Source organism: Oncorhynchus keta, chromosome 19 (genome assembly GCF_023373465.1).
Source record: "Oncorhynchus keta strain PuntledgeMale-10-30-2019 chromosome 19, Oket_V2, whole genome shotgun sequence".
Classification (NCBI taxonomy): domain Eukaryota; kingdom Metazoa; phylum Chordata; class Actinopteri; order Salmoniformes; family Salmonidae; genus Oncorhynchus; species Oncorhynchus keta.
This window is the reverse complement of record NC_068439.1, coordinates 46,309,242-46,329,056: the sequence shown is the minus strand read 5'-3', so window position 1 is coordinate 46,329,056 and position 19,815 is coordinate 46,309,242. Positions and strand designations below refer to the sequence as shown.

General features: G+C 40.7%; 1 long non-coding RNA gene across 1 annotated transcript; it reads left to right on the top strand.

Moving 5' to 3' along the window:
- The first annotated feature begins 10,582 nt into the window (after positions 1 to 10,582).
- On the top strand, positions 10,583 to 16,665 carry LOC127909407 (uncharacterized). Its single transcript, XR_008071030.1, has 3 exons — positions 10,583 to 14,238; positions 16,107 to 16,159; positions 16,350 to 16,665. It is a non-coding gene; the product is annotated as an uncharacterized LOC127909407 (long non-coding RNA).
- The last annotated feature ends 3,150 nt before the right edge of the window (positions 16,666 to 19,815 follow it).

The window sequence follows — 19,815 nt, the reverse complement described above, 5'->3', positions numbered from 1 at the left end:
TTGGTGATGGTCTTGTAGCCCATTCCAGCCTTGTGTAGGTCTACAATCTTGTCCCTGACATCCTTGGAGAGCTCTTTGGTCTTGGCCATGGTGGAGAGTTTGGAATCTGATTGATTGATTGCTTCTGTGGACAGGTGTCTTTTATACAGGTAACAAGCTGAGATTAGGAGCACTCCCTTTAAGAGTGTCTTTCTGATTGAGAGGGGATCAAATACTTATTTCCCTCATTAAAATGCAAATCAATTTATAACATTTTTTACATGCTTTTTTTCTGTATTTTTAAAAATGTTATTCTGTCTCTCACTATTCAAATAAACCTACCATTAAAATTATAGACTGATCATTTCTTTGACAGTGTGCAAACGTACAAAATCAGCAGGGGATCAAATACTTTTTCCCTCACTGTACAGGGGTTGATGGCATAAGCGGGAAGCCCATCCAACAGAGAGTTGCAGTGGTCTAGACAGGAGATGACAAGTCCCTGGATTAGTGTGAGGATAAGTCATACAGTACACAGTACACAGTAAAATTGCAAGAGTCAATTAAACTCCTAAAGAGTCTATTCTGGGATTTAGATTGTCCCACCATCATTTTGTGTTAAAACCACTGTGGTCATGGTGTTGATATTTTGGGAGTTAGAACAACACGAAATGGAGTAAATATCCAACTCTCAGAGAGTTGCTTAAATTTAACTCCAATTGCCATTTTACTCTTTACAGTGTTGTTTTTAATCAACTCTCTTGCCAACACTTTTCTCTGTTGTTTTGAATTAACAATCAACTCCAGCAGAGTACATTTCTCTTTCAGTTAACTTCCTTAGAGTTGTAAGGGTGCAAAGCCTTATTGAAATATGTGTCATCTTCAAGTGATTTGCAATGTGGTATCCAATCTACTATATGTTGGAAGCCAACTTGCAGGAAGATGTCCAGCACTTTTACATCACTCACAGCTTACATTTAGAATGCCTGTCAGAGTAGGGGCAAAAAGAGTACATTACATGAAAACCATGTAAACTGGAACAACTATCTCACTAACAGTTGCTATAAATCCAACCACTTAGAGACTGGATTCGTTTAGAAAAATGTGTATTTCTTATCTTTGTGTAGCATAAGATCAAAACAAATAAATGTGCATGCATAAACACAGGTATTGAAACAAACTATTTTTAAAAATCTGCCTGCAACAGAGCATGCTGGGAAATATGCCAATGACGCCCCTCCCACCTCTGTGGCTAACTCCATAGATTTAACTAACTCTCTCAGGTTAAAAGTTTAAAGTATTCTGTCCCAATGAACTCCAGTTATCAACACTAATTCCAGGGAGCGTATCACTCGAGGGTTAACATTTAACCCCAAAAATGTTAACATTGTGATTTAAACTATTCTTGGTTTACTGTGTACTCCACAGATGTTGTAGAGCATGAACCTGCAGGAGCGAGTCACTGCTTTGATGTTTGCAGAGAATGAAAGGGGTGTCCAGGGTCTGTTTTGGCTCCATTCAGATTTATGTGCAGGCTGTTTTACTACTTTACACAAATACACCAACTGGCCAACTGGTTTGCATGGCATGATTTTCAAAATAATCATGTTCTATTTGTTTGTTTGTTTGTTTATAATATTTGATTATCACCATAGAAAAATGCTCAGGTTATTTATCTGCATGAGTTGTTGTAATAACTTCCATATTGCATTGTGTCCTCATATTGCATCATTTCTTTCCATATTGAGTGAGATAACAGTAGAGCTCTGAGTACATAGAGTGGTTAAAAATACTCTGCTCCCTCCTGTACCAGCCAATTAAAACACTCAAAATGTCTGCCATCAAGGGCCAGGGCCAACAATGAGCTCTGATCGGACTAAGCCATAATTATGTTTTGTGTTTGTTTGTATTTTTGGACTCCCTCCATTGTCTAGAGAGACAGATTCCCATAATCCTCTCTGGACATTAAGGATAAGGAAGGCAGACAGATGTATGTGAGATTATGCCAAGTCTCTAATTCCAAAACTCCCTGAAAACAAGATACCAATATCCAGATTATGATTACGTTGTTTGTTTAGGGATTAACACACAGACAATAAACAATCAATTGGAAGATGAAAAAAGTATTCACACGGTTGAATGTAAGCAAGTGTTTAAAGTTAAATGGGTTCTCACACACAAAATGTGTATCAGCCAATGAAAAGCATTGATTTACTTGCATATGTGCCGAACACTAAATCATAGCATTCAACCCAACCCCTCTGATTCAGAGTTGAATGCATTCAGTTGTACAACTGACTAGGTATCCACCTTTCCCTTTCCATCAGCTAGCATAGAGCTAACTTGTACCATGTTAACTTCAACAGGTGACACTGATTATATCCTGTCACAAGTGCATCAGCCAATTAAAATCATTGAAGTAGTTGGACGTCTTCTAATACTTGTTCATGGCTAGAAGTGTCCTTAACATACCTAAGTCCAACAGAATGTTCTCATCAAAGCAACTGAGTATTTTACTGACTGCTCAAATTGCTCTGTGTAAAATGCCTAGTCCACTTAATCGTTGCAGATTGTGGCATGTTGAATTACATGTATTGTGTTAGTGTGCAGTGGGTAAATTGAACAAAAAATAGGTGCTGGAACTGTTTATATTTAGGTGCATGAACTGTACAATACATTTGAGCTAATATTTTATAAGAGGTGCAGGTAGGTGATGCCCAAGTCAAGCACTGTTGTTGTGTTGAAAAGGGATACCGTAAGCAAACCGCTTGCAAATTAAGATTACAAATTAATTTAATAAAGAGCTACCTCGTTTTTAAGCCTTGCCCACAAATACACTGCTATTGCGTAATAATCATATTACATAGGCTATATTACATGGACATCTAAATATAGGCCTACAAGATTTTTACTGTATGCCTTTCTGACTTGAAAAGGATCAGCATTACAACGTGTACAGCAGGTAGTTTGCACTCTCGTTAACAGATGGCAGTATTGCAGTTATTTTAAAGCAGTTTATAGCGAGTTATTGCAGTTATTTAAAAAAAAAAATTGCAAGTCTGCAGGACAGTTGGCTGTCAGTATTATAGTCTTACGTAGGCTACACTTACATGCAGGCTAACCGCTATACATTATGATAATAATCCACTTCGTCACATGCGGTTTGAATCAAGCATAAGGACCGGCAGAGTTTTTTTCCTCAACAAAAAACAACGTCAAGTGCACTATCGATTGCGAGTAATGTGCCAACAAGAAGCGATAATGACCACGATAGTCCACAGACTGCTTTTTGACAAATCCATAATGCTCTTCATTTTCATAATTTTTTAATGTACGATAAACGTACATGTTTTAAGGACCAAATTGATAGTTTTCCCATAAAAGCTGTGAAACTAATAAACAAAAACGTGGGATTTTGTCATATTTGCAAAAATGTTGTCTAACGTTAGTAGTAGCTAGTAGCCTAGTCAAGGATCCATCAGTGCAATAATGGCACACAACATTTTGTTACAGACCAAGGGAAAAGGAACACCTGAATTTGTAGGTTTAAAATATATATATATCTTTTTTATTTCACCTTTATTTAACCAGGTAAGCTAGTTGAGAACAAGTTCTCATTTACAACTGCGACCTGGCCAAGATAAAGCAAAGCAGTGCGACAAAAACAACACATAGTTAAACATGGAATAAACAAGCGTACAGTTAATAACACAATAGGAAAAAATAATGGCTATATACAGTGTGAGCAAATGGCGTGAGGAGGTAAGGCAATAAATAGGCCATAGTAGCAAAGTCATTACAATTTAGCAGATTAACACTGGAGTGATAAATGAGCAGATGATGATGTGCAAGTAGAGATACTGGTGTGCAAAAGAGTAGAAAAGTAAATAAAAACAATATGGGGATGAGGTAGGTAGATTGGGTGGGCTATTTACAGATGAACTATGTACAGCTGCAGCGATCGATTAGCTGCTCAGATAGCTGATGTTTAAAGTTAGTGAGGGAAATATGTCTCCACACCGGGCCTGTGAATACTGAAGTCGGGGATCGGTAGGATAGTCAGTTTTACTAGGGTAAGTTTGGCAGCGTGAGTGAGGGAGGCTTTGTTGCGAAATAAAAAGCTGAATCTAGATCTGATTTTGGATTGGATGTTTAATATCAGTCTGGAAGAAGAGTTTACAGTCTAGCCAGACACCTAGGTATTTGTAGTTGTCCACATATTCTTGGTCAGAACCGTCCAGGGTAGTGATGCTAATCGGGTGAGTGCGGGCAGCAAATGGTTGAAAAGCATGCATTTAGTTGTACTAGTTTTAAGAGCAGTTGGAGGCCACGGAAGGAGTGTTGTATGGCATTAAAGCTTGTTTGGAGGTTAGTTAATACAGGTGTATACAGAATGGTGTCATCTGCGTAGAGGGTGATCAGGGAATCATCACAAGAGCGACATCATTGATCTATACAGAGAAAAGAGTCAGCCCAAGAATTTAACCCTGTGGTACCCGCATAGAGACTGCCAGAGGTCCGGACAACAGGCCCTCCGATTTGACACACTGAATTCTGTCTGCGAAGTAGTTGGTAAACCAGACGAGGCAGTCATTTGATAAACCAAGGCTATTGAGTCTGCCGATAAGATTACGGTGATTGACAGAGTCGAAAGCCTTGGCCAGGTCGATGAAGACGGCTGCATAGTACTGTTTTTTATCGATGGCGGTTATAATATCATTTCGTACCTTGAGCGTGGCTGAGGTGCACCCGTGACCAGCTCGGAAACCGGATTGCACAGCGGAGAAGGTACGGTGGGATTCGAAATGGTCGGTGATCTGTTTATTAACATGGCTTTCGAAGAGTTTAGAGAGGCAGGGTAGGATGGATATAGGTCAATAACAGTTTGGGTCTGGAATGTCACCCCCTTTGAAGAGGAGGATGACTGCGGCATCTTTCCAGTCTTTAGGGATCTCGGACGATACGAAAGAGAGATTGAACAGACTGGTAATAGTGGTTGCAACAATGGCGGCGGATAGTTTTAGAAAGAGAGGGTTCTGATTGTCTAGCCCAGCTGATTTGTATAGGTCCAGGTTTTGCAGCTTTTTCAGAACATCTGCTATCTGGATTTGGGTGAAGGAGAAGCTGGGGAGGCTCGGGTAAGTAGCTGCGGGGTTGGGGGCTGTTGGCCGGAGAAGGGGTAGCTAGGAGGAATGCATGGCCAGAGAAATGCTTATTGAAATTTTCAATTATCATGGATTTATCGGTGGTGACTGTGTTACCTAGCCTCAGTGCAGTGGGCAGCTGGGAGGAGGTGCTCTTCTTCTCCATGGACTTTACAGTGTCCCAAAATGTTTTTGAGTTAGAGCTACAGGATGCACATTTCTGTTTGAAAAAGCTAGCCTTTGCTTTCTTGACTGACTGTGTGTATTGGTTCCTGACTTCCCTGAACAGTTGCATATCGCAGGGACTATTCGATGCTATTGCAGTCCACCACAGGTTGTTTTTGTGTTGGTCAAGGGCAGTCAGGTTTGGAGTGAACCAAGGGCTATATCTGTTCTTAATTCTACATTTTTTGAAAGGGGCATGCTTATTTAAGATGATGAGGAAATTACTTTTATAGAACGACCAGGCATCCTCGACTGACGGGATGAGGTCTGCTCGCAGAAGTGTTCGACAGTGATGAGCGTTTGACAGTGATGAGGGGTGGTCGTTTGACCTCAGACCCCTAGCGGATGCAGGCAATGAGGCAGTGGTCGCTGAGATCCTGATTGAAAACAGCAGAGGTGTATTTGGAGGGCAAGTTGGTCAGGATAATATCTATGAGGGTGCCCATGTTTACTGATTTTAATGTCGTACCTGGTGGGTTCTTTGATGATTTGTGTGAGATTGAGGGCATCTAGCTTAGATTGTAAGACTGCCGGGGTGGTAAGCATATCCCAGTTTATGTCACCTAACAGAACGAACTCTGAAGATAGATGAGGGGCAATCAATTCACATTTGGTGTCCAGGGCACAGCTGGTAGCTGAGGGGGGTCTATAACAGGCGGCAACAGTGAGAGACTAATTCATTTTTCAAATTAGAACCTCGAACTGTTTTGGCATAGACCTGGAAAGTATGACAGAACTTTGCAAGCTATCTCTGCAGTAGATTACAACTCCTCCCCTTTTGGCTGTTGTAGTTGGGTATCGAAATCTCAGAATTTTTGGTGACCTTCCTAAACCAGGATTCCTGCACGGCAAGGACATCAGGGTTTGCGGAGTGTGCTAAAGCAGTGTGTAAAACAAACTTAGGGAGGAGGCTCCTGATGTTGACATGCATTAAACCAAGGCTTTTTCGATTACAGAAGTAAACAAATGAGAGTGCCTGGGGACACGCAGGGCCTGGGTTAACCTCCACATCGCCCGAGGAACGGCTAAAGGCTATCAAAACTCGTCGTCTAGTGCATTGGGGACAGAGAATAAAAGGAGCAGATTTCTGGGCGTGGTAGAGTAGATTCGGGGCATAATGTGCAGACGGGGGTATGGTGGGGTGTGGGTACAGTGGAGGTAAGCCCAGGCACTGAGTGATGATAAGAGAGGTTGCATCCCTGGATGTGCTGGTTATACTGGGTGAGGTGTGGGAGGTGGGACAAAAGAGCTCTCTGAGGCATGTAGAGTGGGACTAGGGGCTCCACAGTAAAATAAAACAATGATAACTACCCTAAACAACAGTATACAAGGCATATTGACATTAGAGAGTGACATAAAGCAAGGCATAAAGCAATCACAGGTGTTGATTGGGAGAGCTAGCTAAGACAACAACGGGTAAGACAACAACAGCTAATCAGCTAAGACAACAACAACAGATAAAATGGCGATGCATGGCCAGAGAGGGTGAGTTAACTACACATAGTGCCTGAGTTCGGGGCTAGGGTCGACAAATGAAAATAAATAGGGTTGACCTATTTTAAGAAATGCCATTCGTTGGTGGATATAAAGTCTAAGATCTTTTATTTGGGGCTGCAGGTAGTCTAGTGGTTAGACTGTTTGACTAGTAACCAAAAGGTTGCAAGATCGAATCCCCAAGTTGACAAGGTAAAAATCTTGTCATTCTTCTCCTGAACAAGGCAGTTTACCCACAGTTCCTAGGCCGTCATTGAAAATAAGAATGTGTTCTTAACTGACTTGCCTACTTAAATAAAGGTTAAATAAATAGGCTGATGAATAATATTTGTACCATGTTTTGTGTTGCTGCCTTGTCATGTTGTTGTCTTAGCTCTCTCTTTATGTCATGTTGTTTTGTCTCTCATCGTGGTTTGGTCCTGTGTTTATTTAATTTTTTTATTTCAATTCCAGCCCCAGTCCCCGCAGTAGGTCTTTTGCCTTTTGGTAGGCCGTCATTGTAAATAAGAATTTGTTATTAACTGACTTGTCTAGTTAAATAAAAGGTTAAAACATTTTTTTACGAAAGATAAGTTGTGCTAAGATATAAATCAGTACAACCTGTTGAAGATAGCATAGGGCTTAAGTGTGCCATATTATTGGATGGGACTGGAAATCTTAATTCTTATTACATACAGCCAGGAAGAACTATTGGATACAAGAGTGACATCAACTTACCAACATTACGACCAGGAATACGACTTTCCCGAAGCCGATCCTTCGTTTGGACCACCACCCAGGGCCCTCATTGATCAATGTTGCGTAGAAAAGCTTCTAAATTAACTCGTACAAAGAAAATGTATAATGTTCGCAAGTACAAAAAAAGTTTTTTTTATCAAATGCTCGTACGCTTAATTTACACACACACCTCTAAGTATTCTGCCTTGATAAATCAGACACGTTCTCAAACACTGTTAATGCACGTGAAGTCTCATTTTCATAAAGAATTTATGGTCACAAACCTTCCCTTTAAAGCTGCACGAAATGTCATTCATTTCTGTCCGCCAACATGGGGAAATCAAATAATCAAATAGAACTTTTGATCACCAAATTGGAAGCAAAACAAGACATACTTTTTGGAGTCCTCAGCAATGGCTTGACAAATAAGATAAACAATATTGCTTGGGAGCATGTTAGAGCTGTGGTAAATTCTGCGTCATCTGAATGCAGAACAGTTAATGAAATTAAAAATAAATAGTTTCATTTGAAAACATATGAAAAAACAAATTATGATCCACAAAATATATATAAGTGCAACAGGAGGAGGGCAGAGTGACTCTTCACTGTCTGCTCTGGACCAGCACATTGGCAGCATAATTGGAGAGACCTCAGTCTCTGGCATAATTTGTGATGTTGGTACTGAGGACCCTCTCCCAGACCCTGAAGGAATACCAGACACACCAACTGATGGTAAATCAAGATTTATTTTCGCAACCATATTCAGACATGGAACACATCTAAATATGTTTTCTTGACAATATATATATATATATATATATATATATATATATATATATATAACAGAACAAATGTAACAAAATGAATATAAAATAACAAAACATGAAATCTTGACAGACCCAGGCCTCCCAGAAGGGTGTCCTCCGACCCCTCAGCCCCAGGCCTACCAGAAGGGTGTCCTCTGACCCCTCAGCCCCAGGCCTACCAGAAGGGTGTCCTCTTTGGTGAGCGCTTCAGCTGCGCCGCATGTTTTGACTGACGCAGTCCTGAAACAGCAAGAAGAGATCAAGACATCAATTCTTGGACTCAAACAGCAGCTAGAGGATGTATGCAACTGCCTGAGAGAAATCAATCATTGAAAGAACTTGTTGAATGTCTCAAACATGTGAGACAATAAATTATGGTGCAATGTAAATGTTTTTCCTTGTCGATTTGATTACAATATTTTGAAGAACAGATACCTAAAACCGTTGTATGGTATTGACTCTTGACACTCCCTGTCAGGCATGGGCTCATCGGGTTTGGGTGGATCATTCAGTGGAATGCCATTTTTGATTGCAATGTTGTGGAGCACACTGCAAGCCTTGACAATGTAGCAAACCTAAAAAGGAATTTGCACATTGTATTACATTCACGTAATGGCATTTTAAGGAATGTCATTTCAGAGGCAATCCTTCATAGGCTGGTATTGCAGTGTGCCTCCTGTCACAGACAAGCACAGCCAACGCCCTTTCAGCAGGTCTATGGTGCACTCCACTGTTGTTCTTGTGTGTGCGTGGGCTTGGTTGTACTTTGCCTCTTGTTGGTTTGAGGGGTTTGTGAGGGGAGTCATCAGCCTTGTTTTTAATGGGTAGCCCCGGTCTCCTGTAGTTATGAATACAACATTTAGATATTGTTTCCCAGTAGAGGTCTAACATGGCAAATTAAACTTTACAAATAAAACATAAGCCATTTACCGATAAGCCATCCATCTTCAACAGCTCCTTCCTGTAGGTTTAGGCCGACTGAACTGTTCTGCACAATGAATGAATCATGTGTCCCACCTGGCCATTTGGCCACTACATTCACCAAAGCCAAATGTGAATCACAGAGGACCTGCACGTTGACAGAATGGAAACCTTTTCTGTTTTAACGAAGTTGAATTAGTTCAATGATGGTGCTTTTACTGCGATGTGGGTGCAGTCAATTTCTCCAATGACAATGACATCCAGCTATGGTATGGAAATCCCTTTTCACTCTGGCCTGTTGCACAGCAGTGTACGGAAACTGGATGTATTGTGGGTTCAATTAAATAATGCCACGAAGGACTGCAGGCAATATTCGGCTCATGGTTGGTTAGGAAATGCCAGGCCGAGCCGCAATCTCCCGTTGGAATGTTCCAATGGCCAAAAATCCCAGGGTGGAGAGGATTCGGGTATGCACTGGGATGGCATTGGTGCGTTTCTTCTCCCTTTCTAATACTGTAGAGAGTTGTTTGCAGAGATACAATAAAATATTCCTTGGAAAACTAAATCTACTAATAAGCCAGGCGTTTCTCTCAACAAAAAAATCTGCACGCTCATTGAAAACACGCTCCCTGCGTAATGCAGCGTGTGCCAGATCCTCCAGCATATCAAGATTTGCCATTTTGGACAAGTCACAATGCCTCAGTGTTGCCTTTTTATATTATTTAACTGGTTTCACTAAATTGCCTCCAACCTTTACATTCCACTCTCTTTATGTGTTTATAAGTGTTTATGAAATAAATACATGAATAAACTATTAATGTATTATATTTTTTCTTAGTTTATTATTTAATATGCTATGTCAATCCATTTTCCATTTGGGTGATGGTATTTCATTATTAGTTTGACTTTTCTGGTCAGAGGTGTGCATACATTTATACACATTCTCAAGTAGAAGTACAAATTGATAAATCCCACACATTCTCAAGTAGAAGTACAAATGGATAAATCCCACACATTCTCAAGTATCAGTTCAAATGGATAAATCCCACACATTCTCAAGTATCAGTTCAAATTGATAAATCCCACACATTCTCAAGTATCAGTTCAAATTGATAAATCCCACACATTCTCAAGTATCAGTTCAAATTGATAAATCCCACACATTCTCAAGTATCAGTTCAAATTGATAAATCCCACACATTCTCAAGTATCAGTTCAAATTGATAAATCCCACACATTCTCAAGTATCAGTTCAAATTGATAAATCCCACATTCTCAAGTATCAGTTCAAATTGATAAATCCCACACATTCTCAAGTATCAGTTCAAATTGATAAATCCCACACATTCTCAAGTATCAGTTCAAATTGATAAATCCCACACATTCTCAAGTATCAGTTCAAATTGATAAATCCCACACATTCTCAAGTATCAGTTCAAATTGATAAATCCCACACATTCTCAAGTATCAGTTCAAATTGATAAATCCCACACATTCTCAAGTATCAGTTCAAATTGATAAATCCCACACATTCTCAAGTATCAGTTCAAATTGATAAATCCCACACATTCTCAAGTATCAGTTCAAATTGATAAATCCCACACATTCTCAAGTAGAAGTACAAATTGATAAATCCCACACATTCTCAAGTATCAGTTCAAATAGATAAATCCCACACATTCTCAAGTATCAGTTCAAATTGATAAATCTCACACTTGCTTAGAAATGATCGCACACATGGTTTACCAACATCTCTGTTCGTACACAACATTGATAAATGAGTGGCCTCCTGGTCAGGCTCCATAGAAGCACACATCGCCTACCGCTCCCTAGCATACTACTAGCCAATGTCCTGTCTCTTGACAACAAGGTAGATGAAATTCGAGCAAGGGTTGCCTTCCAGAGAGAAAGAGATTGTAACATTCTCTGTTCCATGGAAGCATGGCTCTCTTGGGATATGTTGTCGGAATCGGTTCAGCCACCGGGCTTCTCCATGCCTTGAGCCGACAGAGATAAACCCCTCTCTGGGAAGAGAAAGGCGGGGGTGTATTCTTAATGATTAACAACATACAGGAACTCGTCTATCTGCTCTCCGAACATATAATTCCTCACAATCAAATGCTGGCCGTATTACCTTCCAAGAGAATTCTCGTCAGTTATCGTCACAGCTGTGTATATTCCCCCTCAAGCAGACACCAAAATGGCCCTAAAGGAACTTCACTGGACTTTATGTAAACTGGAAACCATATATCCTGAGGTTGCATTTATTGTAGCAAATTTGAGAACAAGGCCACCTCAATTCTATCAGATTACTGATTGCACTATGCATGGGGGTAATACACTAGACCACATCTACTCTAACCTCTGTGATGCTTATAGATCCCTCCCCCGCCCTACCTTCGGCAAATCCGACCACAATGCCATCTTGCGCCTACCGTCTTATAGGAAGAAACTAAAACAGGATATACAGTGGTTCCTCCTTTAAAGTTGCAATATACTGCGGGCACACCCTGCGTGCTGCTGCAGCATTCTGTGGCACTTCATTTAATTCAGAGCCATTTCTTCTGTTACAGCAAGTTATTGCTAGTTTGACTAGCAGAGGGCATCTTTGAGAAGCATTTGACAGTATTCCGTATTGGCATTACAAGAGAATTTAAAACATTATTTTTCCTCCAAACATGGTGAGTGGAGTTGGAGTAGACCAAAAAACTCTATTTTTGACTCATCAGACCACATGACCTTCTCCCATTCCTCCTCTGTATTATCCAGATGGTCATTGGCAAACTTCAGACGGGCCTGGACATGCGCTATCTTGAGCAGGGGGACCTTGCGTGCTCTCCAGGATTTTAATCCATGACGGCGTAGTGTGTTACTAATGTTTTCTTTGAGACTGTGGTCGAGGCTCTCTTCAGGTCATTGACCAGGTCCTGCCGTGTAGTTCTGGCCTGAACCCTCACCTTCCTCATGATCATTGATGCCCCATGAGGTGAGATCTTGCATGGAGCCCCAGACTGAGGGTGATTGACCGTCATCTTGAACTTCTTCCATTTTCTAATAATTGCGCCAACAGTTGTTGCCTTCTCACCAAGCTACTTGCCTATTGTCCTGTAGCCCATCCCAGCCTTGTGCAGGTCTACAATTTTACCCCTGATGTCCTTACACAGCTCTCTGGTCTTGGCCATTGTGGAGAGGTTGGATTGCGTTTGATTGAGTGTGTGGATGGGTGTCTTTTATACAGGTAACGAGTTCAAACAGGTGCAGTTATTACAGGTAATGAGTGGAGAACAAGAGAGCTTCTTAAAGAAAAACAAACAAGTCTGTGAGAGCCGGAATTCTTACTGGTTGGTAGGTGATCAAATACTTATGTCTTGCAATAAAATGCAAATTAATTACTTAACAATCGTAAAATTAGATTTTCTTGATTTTTGTTTTAGATTCCGTCTCTCACAGTTTTTAGTGTACCTATGATACAAATTACAGACCTCTCTCTACATGCTTTGTAAGTAGGAAAACATGCAAAATCGGTAGTGTATGAAATACTTGTTCTCCTCACTGTATGTGCAGAGGGTCCCTGTTTCGAGCCCGGGTAGGGGCGAGGAGAGGAACTGAAGCAAAACTGTTACACACCACCATTTTAAATCAGGAGAATCTCCTCTTTTTAATAATGTAAGTCTGGGCAGCAAGCTCGTTTGTCATCGATCACTAGACCAGAAATAGACAGAAGTTACATTTTTTCCTCTACTTTTTCATTACGCAGACACAAGCACAGTTGACACCATCGAGGTGCGGATGTTTACTTTCTACACAAGTTGTTTTTTTCCAGTTTCGCCCGAAGAACAGATTGTAGTGGTAAAATAAAAAGGATAAATTTTTATGGAATTCTAAGCATCACTCCAGTCAAAACAGACTCTGCGAACGTTCGATTCCATTCATTTGCTATGGGCTCGTGCTAGTGTTCCAGTTTAGCCAACGTTCTAAAGCCGTTTTGACTAGTTCTATTGTTATAGCTAGCCAGAGCGGATTTACAAAAGCATACGACTATACTATTTAGCCAAGCTAAGAATGACATGAATAATACACTTTGGGTTGTTAGCCTATAGTTAATATACTGGCAAGTTTGATGTATAACTACTAACGTTAGGTAGCTAGCTAACATACCGGTACATAATGCTATGTGGTTCGTAAGGACAGCGTAGCTAACAAATTGTCAGCCAACATAACATGTAAGGTAACTTATTTGAAAAGTAATTACTTTATTACATTGAGTAGCAAGCTGCCCCTTGGTCGTTAGGGCACATCTTGTCTGTGATAGTTTTTTTTTTCACACCTAGCTCGGCTACTAGACTATTTTGTAGTAAAGGTTGAACAGTCTATTGTTCAGCTATTAGCCCTCACCAACTTGCAACAAATTGCTGTTCCCATGTCATTCCATTCCCTCATCCACACGTCATCATTCTGCTCCTGAGTGGCTCGCTTGTGGGCGTGCTGGCAGGATATGGCAGCATCTTCGGTTGTGCGTCAAGAATTCTGCATATGGTAGCACGTTTGTATGAAGGTGTGGTTATTCACAGGCAAATTGTTATATGCTATGGATGTACACTTGTGTCTTTTTGTCGAGAGCAAAACATTTTTAATTTCCCCCCCCAAAAAAAATTGTTCTGAAAGCAACTTTTTTACGACACAAAGGAAGTCAAAGCGGACACCTATGAAGATGGCATCTCAGGTAAGCAGCACTGGGCTGTATTGGCATATCCTAAAAATGACATCTGCTGCTTTAGATTGAACGGTCATATCTGTTATTGTTTTCATATCTATAAAAAATAAGCTGTTTTCTTTACTTTCAGAGAGCGAGCTGACCAAGGGGTCGAAAAAGTAGATTTTGCCAGATGTTCACTGTCCGAGAAACAGGCCGTGGAAGCTTTATTGCTGGCAAAAAGTGTACATAACCAGAGGTAATTAAAACCTGTTATGGCAAGGCGATCCCCTAGGGGAACCCCTCCCCCATTCAGCTGAAAAGGTGGCGCAGGGAATTCAAAAATATTACTTAGAAATATTTAACTTTCACACATTAAAAGTCCAATACAGCAAATGAAAGATAAACATCTTGTTCATCTACCCATCGTGTCCGATTTTTTTTTAATGTTTTACAGCGAAAACACAACATATATTTATGTTAGACCACCACCAAATAAAAAAACAGTCATTTTCCCAGCCAAAGATAGAGTCACAAAAGCAGGATTAGAGATAAAATGAATCACTAACCTTTTGAAAATCTTCATCAGATGACACTCATATGACATGTTACACAATACATTTATGTTTTGTTCGATAATATGCATATTTATATCCACAAATCTCGGTTTACATTGACGCCATGTGCAGAAATGCTTTCAAAATATCCGGAGGAATTATAGAAAGCTACGCCAGATAACATAATTACTCATTATAAACTTTGACTAAAGATACATGTTCTACATATAATTAAAGATACACTGGTTCTTAATGCAACCGCTGTGTCAGATTTTTTAAAAACTTTACGAAAAAAGCCTAACATGCAATAATCTGAGACAGCGCTCAGACGTAAATATATTTCTCCGCCATGTTGGAGTCAACAGAAATACAAAATTACATCATAAATATTCCCTTACCTTTGATGATCTTTCATCAGAATGCAGTGCAAGGAGTCCTAGTTCCACAATAAATTGTTGTTTTGGTCCATAATGTCCAATACTAGTGTCCAATTAGCTGCATTTGCTAAGCACTTTCAGCTCACGTGCCCAAAAGCTGACGCTGGTCCAGGACAACTCGGACGAAAACTTCAAAAAGATATATTCTAGGTCGAATAAACTGGTCAAACTAAGTAGAGAATCAATCTTCAGGATGTTATTTTCATATATATCCAATAACATTCCAACCGGATCATACGTTTTCATCTGCAGCCAAATGAAACGACGGTGACACCCACGGACAAATGCGCCACAGGGAAATTGCATTCATCTAAGACAGTGACTATTTCCCCTCCCATTTGGTCAGAGTTCACACCAGAGGCTCCATTCCACGTTCTACTGAATGAGGACATCTAGTGGAAGGCGTAGGAAGTGCTACCAGATCCATATCTTATCTGGAAGGGAAGGGGCGATGACGTCAAATTTGACCCACATTCAGAATTTCACTTCTTGTTTGGAAGATTGCCTACCCTGTGAGCTCTGTTATACTCACAGACATAATTCAAACAGTTTTAGAAACTTCAGAGTGTTTTCTATCCAATAGTAATAATAATATGCATATATTAGCAATCTAGGACAGAGTAGGATGCAGTTCACTATGGGCACGCAATTCATCCAAAGTGAAAATACTGCCACCTATCCCCAACAACTTTTAAACTGTTCTGTGTTCTTTTTCTCCATTTCTGCCTGTTTTGTTGTACATGGAACATGTCTCACATGAATTAATTTAAAACTCTTAAGATGTCAGCTGCTAATTTTCAGATTTACACTCATAAACACAGCCATTTTCTCTGGACTATCTGTTGCTGCCAAGTCATATTTCCCTGGGGGTTAGCCTTGCAATAACCAAGTGGTGAGACACATAGCCCTCTATATTTAAATGTTTCAGGTACACTCCGATAGGTGTCTGCGTCACATACAGTATCTTCTATTGACATTATCTTCTATTGTTTGTCCTCATGTCTGTTTTTCAGCATAAAGTACTCTTTAGCCACTTAGTGTGGACACCATGTGAGACCACACACACACAATAACAGTCTCTTCTTCCTTTCACCCCTCTCCCCCTTCTCCCTAAATCCTCTTGGCTATATCAGCTATTTTGGTGAACCCCTCTCGCATCTGAACTGGCTGCACAGCACGATCATAGGTGAGATGTCACTTGGTCGGGTCAACAGGAAGTATTATTAAAGAGATACTTTACATTGAAATACAGACAGAGATGTAGTAGTCCCAGAGTTAATGATCCAAGGCCAGTTTTGCATTTCACCTACTGAATTAAGATGACTGCCCATGTAAAAAAAAAAAAACATGGTTTAATTATGCTCTCTTGTCTGCAGGTATGTTTTGATGTGAGAGAGGAAGCCAGTCCTGTCATATCCACCTCACCCGCTCTTAGGATAACTTTCGATCCAACTGGGTGCCCACGGCTGGTTAGGAGACACCGCAATTGTGATGAACTGAGAGAATATTAGGGTAGCACTGTAATTCATGAATCATATGCTGTCTGCCGCTGTTCTTACCTCTTTCTCTTTCTGTCTTCAACACCTCTCTCCCCACCTTGTCTTTCTTCCTTGTTTTATAATGCACACCGTATGTGCATTGAAGTACAGATTGAACTCATATTTATAATATTACAATTATCATAACTATAATGCATTTATGTACCTGGAAAATTAACTTCTTTCAATAAAGCGTTTCACATTCTCCACTGGTTGAAATTAAGTATCTCATTGAAATACTATCCTGTGTCCTCAGATTAATGCAGATGAAGGGAGTTAGATATGCATCGTTTTTTGTCTGCATATATGAATTACAAATCAATCATGTTTCTAGTCTTTTGCATAGTTACAATGTGTAATCATTGATGTCCCAGGAGTGGTAAACACTGTTGAAGTGTATAATTGTAATACATACATGCAGAAACAGCATCATTCAAATAATTCAAAAGAATGTCTCAGAGATTCATACCTGAACCACACCTTTATTTGCCAAGGAAGAGTACATGATCAGTGAATATATTCAATGTACAGGCTACAATGTGGGAATCTCATGCGTGGTAATAACTACAGTATATGTGTATATAGGACTTGCATTCTTGGCACAATAAAGTTATTATATTCTACTCTATCCATAGGCTTCATTAATGCCATTCAGACTTGAAGTTGATACAGCAACTATGATAGCTGAGGTTCATAGATAGGTTCTGAACTAATATTCATACCAAACGTTTTAGGGTCCATACACAGATCGGCTACATACTGTAGTTAGCTACACATCCATAGGCATACAGTTATTTTTATCCTCCACTATACTATAAGCAAGTAAATAGTTAGCTAGCTATGTTACTTCAGCTGCATTGTAAGGCAAGCTTACACAATTGTACATTCAATTTGCAGTAACTACTTTACATTCACTGTTTCACATGAAGACAGCCTGGTTTGCTGGTTTTCTCAGGAGTCATTAAACAACACGAATTACAAATTCATTCTCCTAACACTAGCTAGGTGGCTAATGTTGGCTAGGCAGATATCTTGCTAAATAGCGATTTTCGTAAAATGAACTTTATGACAAAAAAATATGCACAAAACGGTTGTCTCCACATTAACTAACATATTCCTTTCAATCCTTTCAACTTACGTCTGGTTCCACCGTACTGTTTTGTCAGCCATGTTTGTTGAATAATGCTACATAGGCAAGGTTGGCTCGTGTCAAAATTCATAATTGGAACCACTCGATATGATTGGTCATAAAAACCTTGGGACCCAAATGCATAATGAGTGCTTTAACTCCCCCTTGTGGTGGTCTGAAGCAATGAAGCCGTGACGCTGGGTACCTCTAAGTCCTGCGGTGCAAGCTCGCAACTTTTAAAGGAGGAGCCACTGTACCAGTGACTAGAACCATTGAACGCTAGACTGACAAATCGGAATCCACGCATCAAGATTGTTTTGATCACGCGGACTGGGATATGTTTCAGTCAGCCTCAGAGAATTACATAGACGTATACTCTGACTCTGTGAGTGAATTTATACGGAAGTGCATTGGAGATGTTGTAGCTACTGTGACTATTAAAATCTACACTAACAAGAAACCATGGATGGATGGCAGCATTTGTGCAAATCTGAAAGTGCGAACCACCCCGCACTTAACCATGGAAAGAGGTCTGAGAATATGTCTGAATTTAAACAGTGTAGTTATATTCCCTCCGCAAGGCAATCAAACAAGGGAAATGCCGGTACAGGGAAAAAGTGGAGTCGCAATTCAACGCTCGGCGGTCGGATTCGCCGGTCTTCTATCCATCATCGATCCACTTTACATTTTCCTTTTGTTTTGTCTTCCCACACACCTGGTCTCATTTCCCTCATTACATGTTGTCTATGTAACCCTCTGTTCCCCCCATGTCTACGTCCAGAATTGTTTATTGTAAGTGCATGTGCACGTTTTCACTGGTGTGCGACGGGTTTTGTACCCATTTGTTTGTTGTTCTGGTTTCCGGTGGTTTTATGAATAAAACTGCTCCGTTGATTACCCAGTTTTGCTCTCCTGCACCTGACTTGCCTGCCACCAGTTATGCACTCCCTTACAACTGCTCCAAAACTGGATGGGTTCCGCGGATGTGCAGCAATCTTTAAATTATACCACCGATTCTAAATTGGATTGAGGTCTGGGATTTGACTAGGCCATTCCAAGACATTTAAATGTTCCCCTTAAACCAGTCAAGTGTTGCATTAGTAGTATGCTCATTGTACTACTGGAAGGTGAACCTCCGTCCCAGGCTCAAATCTCTGGATGACTGAAACAGGTTTCCCTTAAGAATTTCCCTGTATTTAGCGCCATCCATCATTCCTTCAATTCTTACCAGTTTCCCAGTCCCTGCCTGTGAAAAACATGGAGGGATGGTATCCTCGGGGTGATGAGAGGTGTTGAGTTTGCGCCAGACATAGCGTTATCCTTGATGGTCAAAATGCTCCATCATCTGACCACCAAACGTGTTTGCTTATTTTTTTTTTAACAATGGATTTTTTTCTGGACACTCTTCTGTACAGCCCAGCTCTGTGGAGTGTACGGCATAAAGTGGTCCTATGGACAGACACTCCAATCTCCACGGTGGAGCTTTGCAGCTCCTTCAGGGTTATCTTTGGTGCCTCTTTGTTGCCTCTCTGATTCATGCCCTCCTTGCCTGGTCCATGAGTTTTGGTGGGCGGCCCTCTCTTGGCAGGTTGTTGTGGTGCCATATTCTTTCCATTTTTTAATAATGGATTTAATGGTGCTCTGTGGGATGTTCAAAGTTTCTGATATTTTTGTTATAACACGACCCTGATCTGCATTTCTCCACTTTGTCCCTGACCTGTTTGGAGAGCTCCTTGGTCTTCATGGTGCCTCTTGCTTGGTGGTTCCCCTTGCTTAGTGGTGTTGCAGACTCTGGGGCCTTTCAGCACAGGTGTAAATATACTGAGATCATGTGACAGATCATGTGACACTTAGATTGCACATAGGTGGACTTTATTTAACTAATTATGTGACTTCTGAAGGTAATTGGTTGCACCAGATCTTATTTAGGGCCTTCAGCATTTAACACCAAAGTACCCTCCAAGCTCATCATCAAGCTGGAGGCCCTGGGCCTCAACTCCGCTCTGTGCATTTGGGTCTTGGACTCTCTGATGGGCAGCCCCCAGGTGGTGAAGGTAGTAAACAATATCTCCACCTTGCTGACCCTCAACATTGGCGCCCCACAAGGGTGCGTGCTCAGCCCCCTCCTGTACTTCCAGTTCAGCCTGGTATGGCAACTGCTCCGCCCCCAACCGC